The 14290-nt window shown below is 39.3% G+C and overlaps 1 protein-coding gene across 2 annotated transcripts in view; it reads left to right on the forward strand.

Annotated features, from left to right (window-relative positions):
* The first annotated feature begins 8972 nt into the window (after nucleotides 1-8972).
* The window catches only part of DNAJC13 (DnaJ heat shock protein family (Hsp40) member C13), a 124063-nt gene continuing 118745 nt past the window's right edge, over nucleotides 8973-14290 (forward strand). For both annotated transcript variants that reach the window (XM_081300893.1, XM_081300894.1), the window contains exon 1: nucleotides 8973-9216. The gene's annotated coding sequence lies outside the window, so the exon portion shown is untranslated. The remainder of the gene's footprint in view (nucleotides 9217-14290) is intronic.

A 14290-nucleotide genomic window follows, 5' to 3' on the forward strand; every position in this document is an offset into this window, starting at 1 on the left:
GACTAGCCTCAGCAATTTAGGAAGACCCTATCTCAATATAAAAAGTGTGGGGATGTAGCTTAGTGATAAAGAGCCCCTCAGGTAAGCCTTAATATAGTACCAAAAAAAAAAAAATACATCACATCAAAGAAAATATATATGTTCTAAGATTATACAGAAAAATAAAAAGGCTAAGAAAGTTAGTCAATGTAATCATCTGGTGATTTTTTTTTAAGTTTCTTAATCCACACTCACACTATTCATAGGATTTTTGAAAGTTTCTATTATCAAATCGGAAATGGAACATTGATATAACTAATCCTACAAGAAAGACTACTTTACATGTTGGAAAATTCTTAGCATGGAAATGTTAATGACCCTCAGGAAAAACCTAACTACAAAACTTCTAAATAACTATTATTGTGTATGTTTTCACTCCAGTGGAAATTCTGCTTATCATCTTGTAATTCTCTTAAGACTACCTGTGACCTCCATATGTATCTTTTCCCCTATCTGCTGACAGTAATAATAATTACTACACAGTTTATGTTCTAGTCATGGCAGAAAATCTCAAAGTTTACAGAGTACGGACAACAAGAAGATCAATATCAGTTTATTCCATTTACTCAAAGTATCTCATTTCACCTATAAACAAAAAACAGTTTCTAATTACAAAAACAGTTTCTAATTACTCTTGGACAATCCTGGGTTTTGGAACCAGACTTCTGAGTTTGGAATCAGGAATATCTGAGTTAAAAATCTAACTTTGGCATTTAACTGAGACTTTTGAGTGAGTCCTGTTAGACTTCTGAACCATGAGAGGCTCCTCGTCTGTGCAAATGAGGTTGGCAACAGGTTGTAACACAGGGTGGGGCACGTGGTCTGCTCTCTGTGCACTGCAATGCCCCTCTGATAACTCCTCTTTGATCTCTCATACCTATCTTCAATTCCCATTTTCAAGATGATTATATAAAGTACTGTTACATGATTATGTATTCACGGATTTTTTAAAAAGATCTCCCCAATTTAGAGCTGGATTTAGATTACTAAAGGTTCTCTAATCTATACTATTGAAATAAGGAAACTCAGGTAAGTTGTTTTCTTCCAAGATTACTATTATTATTATTCTAAGTTGTTTTCTTTATGCTTTTTATAAAATAATACCTGGAAAATCCTCTTCAAGTTTCTTTCATCTTGGGGGCACTTGCTTTGCAGGTGTCCTAAGTTCTTGTTTAAACTGTCTACTGTATACTACAACTACCCCAGATGTTGTATTTTTCTGCTTCTAGAATTACAGAGAAAAAACAAAAGGAGTATAAGGAAGTGGGGAGGGGCTGGGGATGTAGCTCAAGCGGTAGCGCGCTCGCCTGGCATGCGTGCGGCCCGGTTCGATCCTCAGCACCACATACCAACAAAGATGTTGTGTCCGCTGAGAACTAAAAAATAAATATTCAAAATTCTCTCTCTCTCTCTCTCCTCTCTCACTCTCTCTAAAAAAAAAAAAAAAAAAAAAAAAAAAAAAAAAAAAAAAAAAAAAACACACATGGTATCTTTAAAAAAAAAAAAAAAGAGGAAGTGGGGAGTTAATGCCTATAGAGAATGAGTAGTGCTTCCTTAGTGATCCATAGAAGTTTCTTTCTGCCTTTCTTGGTTTTCTAAATGAGAAAGGTCTTAATTTATTGCCTAGTGTGAAAGATGAGAACTTGGTACAGATAGGCTCTTCTCCCTTATCCCATTTTTGAGAGCTTATGGGTTTTATTCTTTTATTACATACATTTATAATATTAAACAACATTATTTTAACAATATTAGGTGGTATATATTGATACTTACTTAATCCTCAAAACAACTATAGTGGAATGTTTTACTAACTTCATCTCATTGAAAAGAAAATTGATACTAAAGATTAAGTACCCAAGGTGGAACTGGGTTTCCACAGACTTATTAGGGAGAGCAAAGATAACAGATAAACATTGTTACCCAAGTAAGAGAATACATTGTCAGGAGATAGGTATAAGTAAGAAAAAAAGGAATACTTACTTGCTGTAACTAAATACGTGTTTCTTTTCTGGTAGAGTATACTGTTTTCACCTCTCAAAAGTTGTATTCCTTTGAGAAAAAAGATCTGTAATAGACCCAAAAGATCTGTAATATTTTTTTAAACTGATTAGCTGCAATGATTAGTACAGTATATTTGAATTGCTTTTACATTAGTAAGATTTTTTTTCAAAATGCATTTATTGGTAAGACTTTTATTTTGGTTTATGTTGATTTACTATTTATTCCTTGTAAAATCTATAGTTGGGAGCCAGTAACTTTATAAACTAACTAGCTAAGCTTGAAATAAAATTTCCCTTATTAGTTTTATTTTCCTTTGTACTATGTAGGTGGCTGTCTGCTCACTGTTGCTCACAACAAGAAAAAAATGTCATTTTTTTTTTCTTGGCAAAATTAAGTTTTTCATGAAAATAGCAGTCATATCGTCTGTATGTGTTCAAAGCCAGCAAGAATTTAATAGTGTAATGAAGTTTTATGTTCTAAGATGAACATAGCTGAATAGGTTTTCCAAGTAGGTTTTCTTGCTGGGATTACAGCAAGATCACTGTGCCTGGCTCCTGTGATATTTTTACATCATATTTCTTTCAAATGCAGATGACTAAAAATGTCTGAATATAATAATTTCATAGTAATTATAAATTATATGCACTTTAAAACCTTCTATGGAAAAATACATAAAAGATCTAGATTTTTCTCAAATCCAGTAATATTGAAAGTGTTTAAATCAACCAGTAAGGACATTCAAATTTAAAAAATCTCAGCAATGTATATATTGAAAAATAGCAGTGGGAGTTCATTTTAATAAGAGAAAAGAACATTGGTCTTTTCCTCAACCAGTTAAAATTTTAATAATGGTTTTAGAATTGTTAAACCACAGAACAAGATATTGTATTTTCCCTATTGACTCATCTCAGAAAATAAAGTCAAATCTAATTCCTGTAATTAAAGCATGTTTTTGTCAATACAAAATGTTTTAAGTCCAACATTTTTATATATGAACATAATTTCACAATTAAAGGATATGTTAGCTTCTATTAGTAATACAATTGGAGTTCCTGGTATAAGATTAAGTGGGCAAGGGAAGCTTGGCTATAACTCACCAAAAAGAAAAAAAAAAGTAAACTATTTATATGTGTATATGTGTGTGCGTGTGTGTGTGTGTGTATATACACACACACATATATATACACACACATACACACACACACATATATATGTGTGTGTGTGTATGTGTGTGTTAGTTTTATGTTGCTCTGACCAAATACCCAACAAGAACAACTTAGAGGAGAAAAAGTTTATTTTGGCTCACAGTTTCAGAGTTTTAACCCATAGTTGGCCAATTCTAAGGTGAGGCACAAGGGTATAGTAGAGGAGCACTGTTCCACTCATAATGTCCAGAAAGCAAAGAGAGAGAGGAAAGAACAGTAGGGAAGATCAACCCTTCCAGGGCATATCTTCAGAAACTTACCTATTCCAGCCATACCCCCATCTGATTACAGTTTTGACCTGGTTAGTCCGTTCAAACTAAGATGAACTGATCAGACTACAACTCCATAAATCTTAATCATTTCACCTCTAAATATTTCTGCATTAACAGAGGAGCTTTTGGAGGACACTTCATATCCAAACATAACATTCTGCCCCTGGCCCCCAAAAGCTCATGTCAATCTCACAATGCATTTAGTCTATATCCAAGAGTCCCCATAGTCTTACCAGTTCCAGTGTTCCCCAAAAGTCCACATCTAAAGTCTCATTTAAGACTCAAGGCAAATTCTTGGCTATGAGCTCCAGTAAAAATGAAAAGCAAGTTATATACATCTGATATATAATGGCACAACATTCCCATTGAAAAAGGGATAAATAAGAGCATAGAAAAAAGGGATGGGAACAAAACAAGACCTAAACTCAGTTGGGCAAACATTTCGTGTAGCTCCACCTCCTGCATCTGGGCTCATGGTGGTAAGAGATCTCCAAGAGTCGCGGGCAGCTCTGCCCCTTTGCCCTTGCTGGTTTTGGCCCATATGGCCTCTTTTTTAGACTGGCTATATCTGTAGCTAGCAGCTTTCCTTAGCAGACCACCCAGGTTACTAGCATCTCTTAATCTAGGGCGGGGGTCTCCATTCCATCTTTGGCTTTACCTTCACAGTTTCATGCATCACCCTCTCAGGATATTCCAACCCTGCTACACTTTCTCTAGTCTCCCAGGCCCTCCTTTGAAATCTCAGTGAAACCCTCCATTACCCATTAACTCTAGCATCCTACATTCCAGCAGAACCAGCACCACATGGACAATGCCAAGGCCTTCCCCCATCTTGAGTGGTAGCCGGGCCATTTGGGATCACAGCATCAGTGGCCTCTGAGTGCCTCAGCAGCAGAGCACAGTGAAATAATTCCCAAGGAAACAACTCTCTAGGCACCCCTATCAGAGCAGGAAACCCCCATGGTCTCTTAAAGGAGTTTTTACTTCTATTCCCTTGAACCTGAAATGGGTGTGGACTTGCTGATTACTGAGGTACCTTCCTGATATCTCTGTGCAAAGTACTTAACATTTTTTAATTGACTATAACCTCTTTAACTACCACAACTTTCATGGCCCCAGTTCTATGTGTACTTTTCGGGCCAAAGTTTTAAAAATATGCTCTCTGCTCCAAATTATTTCAGCAGCCCTAGATAAAAGCCCATAGCAACATCCATGCCACTGTCTGAATGCTGTGGTGTCTTGAAATTTCCTCTGCCAGAATAATTAGTCTATCATCTTTAAATTCAGCCTCACAGAAAGTCTTGGGAAATGGGAAAACCATAGCCAAGTTCTTTGCCAGAATATAACATTAATGGCCTCCAGTCTACTTCCTGAGTCCTGTTCCCCTCTGAAACCTCATGAACACAGACTTTAATGCATTCTGGTCTTTGGAGCTTCCACTAGAATCACTCATGAAGCTCTTCTTACATCATTCTAAGGTTTTTCTACCTGCATCTCCAAACTTTTCTGAATTCTTTCTCAAACAAGTGCCAAAGTCTTCTGTACCAGTCAGGTGAATCACAGCCATGAGTCGACTGATCAGTACCAATTTCTGTGTTAATGAGCTTTACCTCACTGTGACCAAAATACCCAACAAGATCAACTTAGAGGAGGAAAAGTTTGTTTTAGCTCACAATTTCAGAGGTTCAGTCCATGATTGGCTGATTCCATTGTTCTGGGCCAGAGGTGAGGTGGCGCATCATGGTGGAAAGGCATAGCAGAGGAAAGCTACTCAGTTCATGGTAGCTAGAAAATGGGGTGGGAGGTGAGAAGGGCTGCAGGGAACAGGCACCCAGAGTATTCTCCCAGTGACCCACCTCCACCAGCCATGCCTGCCTGACCTGCCTATAATTACCACCTGGCCCATTCAAACTAGGATGGACTGATGAGGTTACAGCTTTCACAGTCCAATCACCTCTTAGTATTCCTGCATTAACACAAGAGCTTTCGTGGGACATCTCCTATCTGAACCATAACAATATATATGTATGTCAAGAAATTCTTATTTCATAATTTGTCATATGTTGTCAAAAATTCCAAATTTATACAATTAGTAGTATGGAGGAACACAAAAAACTAAATATATATGGTGAGGTAAACCTTGAGAAAAACTCCCAAAACAGCAGAAGATGCCCACATAAAGTTAAACGAAGTCTAGAAGATGATTCTGTGGGTGCTTTGAGCCCATCAACTCAATTGATGTGTTTTATGACACTCACTGTGTGTCTGAACAAGACCTGATGACAATAAGCTGTCTAAGATAAGTATAAAGGGAGCCACATATAGAGTTTTGTTTCTTAGCAGCTACATTTAAAAAAGAAAAAAGCAAAATTACTTTAACCATTTTATTTAACAACACAAATATCCATAATATTATCATTTCAAAATGACTCTTTGCTTGGCAAAACTTTAGTTAGGCTCCTGAACTTTCTCCTAGGTCCATCTGTGCACTTTCATGTAAAATCCAGTTTTAGCAAAAACATCACGCTAGTTCAGTTTATCCAGAAGCCCCTGAAACCTTAGTTTCTAGTTATCCCTGGATATCTTATCAAGTTTCTCATCTTCCTTCTCTCTGGAGGTGATATCTGATTACCCTGACCAAAGCAAGAATCTTGTTATGTGGGTTTAGTCAGAATCTCCCATACCCCTCATGTTTCTTTCCTCTTAGTAATTTTCCCTACACTGACATTTGACCCCTATTCTGCTCCTTCTTTATAAATCCCCATTTGCTCAACTTCTCTCTCCACTTCTAGAACCCACTGCAATGGTCCCGAATAAAGTCTTTTATTACCATGCTTTAACAATACAAGTTAAGTATCCCTTGTCTAATATGCTGAGTTTAAAAGATAAATCCAGACCGAGGAAGCTTGAAGGTCTGCCTTGAAATTGTCAAACTCTTAAAAAAGAGCAGGGGATGGAAACAAACTAGTTTAACAGAGTGTTTCAGATTTTGGATTGTGGGGGAGGTGGAAATATCTATATAGAGTTTATCAGTTGAGCATCCCTACTCTAAAAACCTGAAAATGCTCCAAAAACTACTTTTTAAGCATTAACATAAATTTTGGGTTTTGGAGCACTTTGAATTTTGGATTTTAAGTTCAAATATTACTGAGTGGCACAAAGTTTTTAAGGATTTATTTTGGATTTAAACACTGAAATAATTAGAAAGATCAATTTAGCAAAAATGGGGACTTGAATGAGTAGTGTTTGGCCTGTGGGCTTTCTAAAATCCTGGGCCTCTCCTGCCTTCTATACTAATTAAGGACACTCATGAAAGCTATTGTTGTCCAAAAAATCTGTAAAAAGCATTTTCAAAAGTTGTGAAACATTTTAAGGATGTATAATATAGTCTGGATTATAAATTTGATGTTTGTTGTATGAAAATGTCAGAAAAGCTATTGCAAATCTGGTTTTGAATAAAAAGATAAATCCAGACGGAGGAAACTTGAAGATCTGCCTTGAAATTGTCAAACTCTTAAAAAAAAGAGCAGGAGATGGAAACAAACTAATTTAACAGAAGACTAAGGAAAGAAGAGCCAAGTCCTCCTCCTACTCCTGCTGACTCTTGTGTTTAGTTTCAGAATCTTAAAAATACTGACACAAATATGTTCAAATTCAATTAAGAGCAACCAGGGAAGATACAAAAAGTCTTTAAATCACATCTGTGAACAGAAGATGAAAGCAATAGGTTATTGCTTAGGATGAAAATCTGTGGTTGGGATAGTTAGGTGGATAAGCAGGAGAGGAGTGGGATAGGGTGGTTAGGTATATTGGTACATACTTAGAGATGTCACTTAGAAGAGGAAAAAGAGGGGGAAACTACTCATGAAAGAGAGGGCAAGATGGGCAAATACAAGGAAAATGGTTTCTAAAAAATGCAAAGGAAAAATATGTCTCGGGAGGCAGGAAATTTTCCACTCCAGGACATGAGAGCAGTTCATATTACCGAAGGCTCCTCCCAACTCTGAAAATCAATTTTATTGGTCCCAAATATTGAACAGAGAGGCAGTGTGGCAGCTTAGTAGTTCAATGGCCTTGCTGTTGCACATCCTGTGACTAAATCTTGGCTCAACCTTTAAGAGGTAGGTCACCTTGAGCAAGTTTCTTAGACCCTTTGGGTATACTTCCTCTATAAAATAGAAATGATACACCCCACATCTACTTCTAGGATTACTGGAAGGCTATAAAAGGCTACATAATCACAAATTTCTGTTTCCATGGAATAAACCAAAAAGGCCCCCTAACTCAGACCGTCTGTTTCTTTTTTCTCCTCCCTTCCTTCTCTATTTCAGGTCGTGTCTTCCCACACCCAGCTATTCCTGGTACCTCCCCTTACATGCACCTTATCTTACTGCTGCAATACAGGAAAGTCTACTCTGAGGATAAATGCAAAATCTTTTTCTGCCCTAGAGCAGAGTAATGGGTCAACAGAGTCAAGGAGCAAATTCTTTAACAATCGTTTTACAGATTTTTCATCCTATAAATACCATCTATAAAAAGAGTCAATCACTGAAGAGGACCCCAAGAAATCACAATTTCAGGTCTGCTAACATAGAGTATTAAACTCCTTATCAGAGTTTTAACCCTCATAAAATAATGTATCCATACAAAGCCCCTACACTATTAAAAAAAAAAAAAACTGTAGCAGAATAAGTTTTAAACTGTGATCTTTACAGTTCAGGTCTGGAAAGAAGGGGAACTGACCTTCCTTAGTTAAACAGCAAATGAGGATAATTCCTGTCTCATATTGTTTAGGATTAAGCAGCGTTAAGTAAACACCTAGATATGTGATCAGCAGACAATAAGTGGGCGCTATTAGTATCACCTGTCCAACACTCTCACCAACAAAGGCCTTAGGCATCTCTGAAGCTTTGGTCTCCACCACCCCTGAGACCGCTCAAAATCTGAACTGCTCAGTCGTCTTTCTTCTGAGTGTCTCAACAGCAAGTAAACTTGCTTCCAATCCAGATAAACGGGATAGTAGGCCGAGGCTTCCGCCTCGCGGATGCGCCAGGTCTGAGACGTGCTTCCAAACAGGACTTGACCGGATTAATAGCACAAATCCGTGGACACACTCCTACAACCCGCAGAACACAAATGGAGGGGCGTGGCTGCTGGAAAACACACCAAGAGGCTTGGCCCATCGCGTGCGCGCGCGCGCCCAGGGGCAGATCCTTCTCAGCACGCGCCGCGGGGCGGGCCCCCTCACGCGTTGCGTGGACCCTAGGATCCCCACGGCCGGCCTCCTCACTCACTCTGCGCATGTGTACCTGCTTAGGGGGCGGGCCGGCGGGTCGGAGAAACGCGATATTTCCCGGAAGGGAGCAAATGGGACAGGGAGGGCGGGGCAGGAGGCGGAAGCACTTAAATCAGCTGACTGGGTCTCGTGACTGCCTGGGCGGTGGCGACGCAGGCGTATTGGAGCGCGGCGCTCAAAGCCTGGACGAAGATGGCGGCCTCCAGAGTGAGCCTCTGAGAGGCAGAGGGAGGAGGCGGAGGGGGCGGGGAGGCAGCGCCGCGGCGGCAGCGGAGCTACAGGGCCCCGGCGGGGGAAAGGGGAAGTTGTGAGGGGGAGGAGGCCAGAGAGCGCCTCATCCCACTCTGGACGCAGAGCCGGCGGCGGGAGGAGCTCGGGCTGGAGCCTCCAGCCTCCCGCGAAGGTAAAGCCGACTCCGGGCACGAGACTTACCCCTTCCTCACGCCGCGGGGACTTGGGCGGGGGCACTCAGAGCAGGGAAAAGAAGGGATAGTGTCTTGGCCGCTGCAGTCTGAAGTTGCTAAGGGCAGCAGATTACCCTCCCCCCAGGCTACTGGTGTGAGTCCTTCGTTCGCAGCCCCCGGACCCCTGGCTCTGAGTGACATTTGCCCAGGGTACTGTCCTGTTCAGCCCCACTCCTCTCTTTGCCTGGTTTTTTTGGTTCCTACCCACCACGGTTCCCCACTCCCCTTAGTGCATCCCTAACCCCACACACCCCTCATTCCTCTGTGGGCTCCGCCCTCGGGATTCCCTTCCTGCCTCCTAGCCGGAGCACCTTTCCTCCTGGAGGCAGGAAACTCTTATTTCCTAGAGTCAGCAATCCTCCTCCTCCCTGAGTCGCGCTTAGACTTGACTTTCTTTTCTTAGCTTTGTTTCGTTTTTCTGAGAAATGAGCAAAATGCGTCGTCCCTTCTCCAGTTCCTTCCTTTATCAAAATTAAGCTTTTCTCCAAGGCTTTTTCTGTATGCAAGATAGCTTATACAAGTGGCCTTTCTTGGCTGCTGTGATTTCACCTCTGCAGCCTTTGGAATGGGTGAAGTAGGACTTTGACACTCAATGAAGTGACTGTTAAAGGTGTATTAGAGACTTACCACACTTAAGAGTGCCTATCTTTAAATTGTCCCGATTGTAGGGTGTTCATTTAACCTGTGTTGTCTTGAGATTGTTTCCTTTTTCAGTTGCTGGCAAGAGTAAAACTCTCTCCCTAATATAGCGGTAGTCTTTGAAAGTAATGTTTTTTTGATTTGCCTGTCTGCTTTTTTCCCTCTTACCCCACCTTGCTTCTCAAAAAGGAGAGCCTCTACCTGCTGTTGTTGCCTCTTCTATGAAGGGCTTTCTTTATACAGTAGGTTTATTTTGATATTTTTCAAGTACAGTGTCTTTGAAAAGAGCTAAACTTTCAGGACTTTGGACCCGTTCTTAGTGATGATGATGATTATTTTTTTATAATATTTCCTTTATTAGTTTCTGAACTTGATAGGTTTCTAAGTTTGAACATATTTGTGTCACTATTTTTTAATGCTTTTTTAATATTTATTTTTTTTAGTTGTAGTTGGACACAACACCTTTATTTCACTTGTTTATTTTTGTATGTGGTGTTGAGGATCGAACCCAGGGTCTCGCACGTGCGAGGCTAGCGCTGTACTGCTGAGCCACAACCCCAGCCCCATTGTGTCACTATTTTTTAAGATGTTGGAACTAAACACAAGAGTAGGAGGACTTGGCTCTTCTTTCCTTAGGATTTGAGGAAATTGCTCACAGAATTAGGGTTTGTATATATTGCCAGTAATTTGTGAGTCTATGGGAATATGAAACTGGACTTGCTCCCTCCCCCCAAATTGTCAGAAATCCAGTATCCTGAAAAAACTAGATTTCGCTGGGTTTTTTTGTTGTTGTTGTTGTTGTTTGTTTGTTTTTTGCTTGTTTCTGGGAAGTAGTTTATTGTTTGACTTCACATATAACAAAACCTTGCTCATATTTTAAACATAAGGTGAAACAATGTTAAGGAGCTATATCTAAAAAGTGGCTTGAACTATTAATATCACAATGCATTCAGGGAACATTAGTCCTTGTTAAGAAAACACTATATTTGTTTAAAAACAGGAAGTAGAACATATTAAGGGAGGAAGAAAGGAGTCAGAGCATTTTTAAGAAATAGGAATGTGAATAACCTTAATAGAGTTCAGTTCATGGAAAATACCAGCATTTGTATTCCAGTGAGAAGCAATGGCTTTTTTTCTAAATTCCTCTTTTTCTAAAGTGGTGGTGATAAATTGTCTAAAATATATAAACATCATCTAGTGTTAAACTTAGTTGCAAACAAAATACTTAAAAGTAAATTAACAGAATAGATTTATGTCATCAGTGAAAACCAGTTATGGAATCATGGAACACGCATTCTTTGCAAGAATTTCAGTTTATCCACAATGGGGGAGGTTGCACAGGTGAACCATCACAGTACTGGCATTATTAAATTTGTAAAAAGGTTGATAGTGGAGTCTGGTTCTGAATAAATTGGGTAAATTTTAAGTAATTGTTTCTCAACCAGTTGTATTTACACAGGTGACTTTAAGGTTCCTATTACACATATTTTCCCTCTGCTTCTCTGATTTACTTAAAATTAGCAAAGTAGAAACAAGACTATGCAGGTAAACTGCAATTTTGGTAAACACTTTGCACTAATAGATGTTGGCCTTCACTGTCATTATTGGTGGTGGTAAAAGGGGAGTTGTTTTGAGATATCCTTTGAGTCAATGTTTCTCAGACCCAATAAATGCTCCCTTTTTATGCCAAATTATTGTCACACCTCTTTCACTATCCTGAACTGCATCATAAATTATAGAACCGCATTCTGCAAAAAGCAGCTTTGTTCACCTTTGCAACAAAAGAGAACTAGTCTCACTTCAAATTCCTTTTTGGTTTTTTTTTTGTTTGTTTTTGAGATCAATTAAAGAATGGAGGCCACAGAGCAAACCACTAGCCCCAAATTTAAGGACAGAGAGGAGAGAGAGGGAGAGAAGACATAAATTTGCATTAATCTTCATCAGACATAATTGAATACTGGTAAGAAGAGTTCAGCCAGAATAGATGAGAAATTGATGAAGGCTGAGTGCACTAAGCTCTTTATCCACAAACTTCACTGGGTATGCTTCTAGAAAAGGTTGGAAGGGACCCAGGGGAGTATTGTTAGACCTAGTGGAGGGGAGTAGCCGCAGAGCTCTTAAATAGGGTTAAGAAACTATTCTCATTCTTCCCCTCTGTCTCATCTGTGGAGGGAAAAGGCATTCTTGCTAGTCCTATTGAACTCAGGTGAAACAAGAGAAGAGTGTAGGAATATTATGCCTAAAGGTGGGGCCCTGAACCCCAAACTGCAGTTAAGGACGATTTTGTAGAAATGAGAATGTAACATCCCTGAGATCCAAACACATAGTTTATGGCTTAAACTGAAAAATTAATTGAGAACAGAGACTGTGTCCCTCACCTCTTGATGCCACACTTTAGAAGCTTTGAATAGCAAGTAATCATAACTGCAGACTACTATGAGGAAAGGCACAAGAGTATACAAAAAGGTACACACAAAGAATTAGTCTGACTAGTGGCATAGCCCTGAAATCCCAGCAACTTGGGAGTCTGAGGCAGGAGGATCATAAGTTTGAGTCCTGTTTCAGCAATTAAAGTGAGGCTCTATGAAACTTAGTGAGACCCTGTGTTGAAATAAAAAAGGCTGGGGATGTGGCTTTATGTTTAAATGCCTCTGGGTTCAATTGCTGCTATCAAAAAAAAAAAAAAAAACAAGGAATAGACATTACTGTAGTAAGCCACCCCCCCCCATAGCAAACTCAGACCCAACCCAATTCCTAAATAGAGTAACAACATAACTGCACTAAAGGCCTCACAAAGAAAAGGTGTGTCCATTTCTAGTTATAAAATATTTTCACCTCAGTGTACTGTCCTATACAACATGTCCAGCTTTTGATGAAAAATTCTGACGCACACAAAATAGTAAAAGAAAAAAAAAACTTTCAAGAGGAAGAATACCCTTTGAGAACTACACTCAGATTAATGTAGAGACTATTATCTAGCAGGGGATTTAAACTATGTTGTTAAATGTTGAAACAGAAAAATGGGCAAAATGCAAGGTATTTTCAACAGAGAAACTATAAAAGAACCCAAAAGAAAATGCTAGAAATAAAATCTTTGGACTTAGGAGCTGGGGTTATGGCTCAGAGGTAGAGCACTCGCCTAGCATGTGTGAGGCACTGGGTTCCATCCTCAGCATCACATAAAAGCAAAATAGAGATATTGTGTCTTCCTATAACTAAAAAATAAATATTAAAAAAATCTTTGGTCTTAGATTTATCATAGCTGAGGAAAGAATCACCATACTTGTAGATATGTCAGTAGAAATTACCCACCTGCAACTTGGGTTCCTTCCAACCTTTTCTAGAAACATTTAAAAACACACACATTCGGGGATAACATTCATGTGATATATATGTATTTGGAATCCCAGGGGAAGAGAGAAAAGAGCAAAAGAAATACTTGAGATATTAGAGAATTATCCACAATTAATGAGACAGCAAATCACAGGTCTAAGAAGCTTAGAGAAATTCAAAGCAGTATAAATCCTCACCCCCACAAAAAACAACAAAAAACCCCAAAAACACCCTGTGCAAAGCACATGCATCCAAACTTAAGTAAACAGAAACCAAAGAGGGGAATGAATATATATATAAATTTATATTTTTTGGCACTGGGGATTGAACCCGGGGGCACTTAACCACTGACCCACATCCTCAGTCCCCCCCCCCTTTTTTTTTTAAATTTAGAGACAAGGTCTTGCTGAGTTTCTTGGGGCCTTACTAAATTGCTGAGGCTGGCTTTGAACTTGAGATCCTCCTGCCTCAGCCTCTCAAGCTGCTGGGATTACAGGTGTGTGCCACTACACCCAGCAAAGAGGAAAATATTGAGTCTAGCCAAGCAAAAGATAAACTATGTGTAGAGGAAAAAAGATCAAAATTATGACAGAGAATGCAAACAAGAAGACAATTGAGTGACAACTGTAAGGTACTTAAAAAAAGAAATGATCCACCCAGAATTTATATCCAGCATAAACACCTTTTAAGAATGAAGGTAATGCTAGGTGTGGTGGCACAGGTCTGTAATCCCAGCTACTCTTGAGGCTGAGGCTGAAGCTGAAGGATAGCAAGTGCGAGGCCAGTCAAGGCAACTCAGGGAGACCCTATCTCAAAATAAAGGGCTGAGTATGTTGCTCATACCCATGGTAGAGTCCTTGCCTCATGTAAGGAATAAAACCCTGGATTCAATCCCAGTGTCTACTCTTCCACCTCCCCCACCCTCCCAAAAAAGTGGTGAAATAAAGATACTCTGAAATGAAAGCTGAGAAAACTCTTGCCAGTAAATCTATACTGTAAGTCATGCTAAAAGAAATTCCAGATAGGTGAAACTTGTATCTA

The sequence above is a fragment of the Spermophilus citellus genome (assembly GCF_964194105.1).
Source record: "Spermophilus citellus genome assembly, chromosome: 7".
Taxonomy (NCBI): Eukaryota; Metazoa; Chordata; class Mammalia; order Rodentia; family Sciuridae; genus Spermophilus; species Spermophilus citellus.